The 1984-nt window shown below is 39.7% G+C and overlaps 1 long non-coding RNA gene across 1 annotated transcript; it reads left to right on the top strand.

Moving 5' to 3' along the window:
- LOC143924087 (uncharacterized) lies at positions 1-1490 on the top strand. The gene is made up of 3 exons (XR_013261814.1): positions 1-701; positions 800-952; positions 1253-1490. It is a non-coding gene; the product is annotated as an uncharacterized LOC143924087 (long non-coding RNA).
- Positions 1491-1984: the final 494 nt, after the last annotated feature.

Raw genomic sequence — 1984 nt, 5'->3', positions numbered from 1 at the left:
TATATCAAAAAAATATCTCTGTACATCAATTAATGTCATTATCAATTATTATTAACGCTGTACCGGTAATATATACCGTCTAATGTCTCGCTTTGCTTGGCCCAAGGTGGGTTTCATGGTTTGCACACTTGGGATCTCTGTTGCTCTCTATGAGTCCCACCCACATTGAGGAGCTTTGCTTTCTCCCTCCTTCCCTGCACCGCAATCCAAAGCCATATATTTTTTGATTTGGACTTGATACTCTGCTTTTTATCTTCCCTTGCTCCAAGTATGCAAGGGCATATGGACACCCAAGGGCGCAGCTGGGTATTATCCCCAGGCGGCGCCCGATTTGAGGTGGCAGGGAGCATGTAATCCCCTCTAGGGTTAAAAGCCATGATAATCGTCGTTTCTTCTGCCCTCTATGCTGACTTGTGTCTTCCCGCCCCCTTCAAGGGCGGAGAGTCAGCTTAGCCCCATCTCCATCAGCATTTGTCCAAATTAACCTCGTGTCAGCACTGAGGCATTATGGGGTTGGTAGTTCAAATGCCGACTTGAAAGGCTCTGCACATGCTCACTGCTTCCACCTATGGCTGTCCGCATCGAGCCGGTGACGTCAGACGCCGGCTCGATGGATGGGGGATATAAATAGGCAGCGCTGTCATTTCATCTGTAGCGCAGGTTCAGCACAGATACTACCGCCACGCTAACTTTTCCTCTTGGTAAATATATTTCTTTAGCTGAATTTTATACTGTTATAATACCGCCTCTCATCTTTCTATACCTATATTTAGTCATCCTTCTTTTTATTTACTTGTAGGTTCAGCCTGGCAGTGGCAGCATATCGCTGCACTCTGCAACTTATAAAACATCATAATGAATCAATTGATTCCTTTTTTGTAACTTGTTGCATTTGTATTGCACCAATACCATCATATGGAATTAACTCTTTCATCTCTGATTCTAACTGCAGGTAAAAATAATTCTTATTCCTTCTACTCTCTTTAACAGTATTTTTGTAGTATACCCCCAGTAGCCACTTCTTTCAACCCTTATACTAATTAGGCTTAATTAAAATCAATTGTTCCATCCCTCTGATAATAAGCATCTCATATCCTACTATGGAGGCATGTTTCTCAGCCCCAATTCCCTTTTATAATTTAGGGATTGATATTTACTTACCCACTTTGTTACAAACTAACATTTTTTAATACCTGTGCTGGACTTGTCATACTTGGTATTTATCTCTGGATTTTGTTTTTGATCTTTGTAGCGCTTGTCTACCTCCATCTATGCCCTGCATGAGGCTGGGTTGTTTTTAGCATTTGATCCTGTCACCTAATTCTTGTCATCTATTTCACCATCTGTTGGCCTGTGGGTTGCGATGCAGGAAATGATTATATCAGGGTAAGCATTTGGACTGAGCAAATTGAGACCAATTTCATACCTAATGTTCTGAAATTTATGTGTATCTAATTGTATGGCATAATTGTATTTTCTGTATTCTTAAACCTCTCTTTATGTTTATGTTCATGTTAGTTGCATACTCTCCTGAAGAAGCAAAAACGCGAAACATGTCGGGAGGATATATGATCATTCTCAGCAACTAACAATTTCAGGATCCCCTATATCTTGTGTCATGTAACTTTTTGTATAAAATGTGTATTTGCTATTATATTTTTGCTATTTTGGTTTCTCCAAAATAATTTTAACATATTTCCAACATTAAAGCTATGAATTCTTTTTTAAGAAATCTTTGTCTCTTTAATTAATGTACCGTTAAAAAATCCCCTGGCCCCCCCCTCCCTTTTTCCTATTCGTGGATATAATATTTATAGAATTATTGGGGGATGAGGTACCTTTAACAGGAATGTGTCTCTGGGATAGTGTGGACCAACTTATTTCTATAGAAGAAAAGAGGTTTAACCTTAAATTATGTAGAGGGTTCTTTACTGTAAGAGCAGCAAAGATGTGGAATTCCCTTCCACAGGTGGTGGTCTCAGCG

The sequence above is a fragment of the Lithobates pipiens genome, unplaced genomic scaffold, assembly GCF_037356315.1.
Source record: "Lithobates pipiens isolate NorthernLeopardFrog02 unplaced genomic scaffold, aLitPip1_a1.2 Scaffold_22, whole genome shotgun sequence".
NCBI classification, from domain to species: Eukaryota; Metazoa; Chordata; class Amphibia; order Anura; family Ranidae; genus Lithobates; species Lithobates pipiens.
This window is presented reverse-complemented; position numbering and strand designations above follow the sequence as displayed.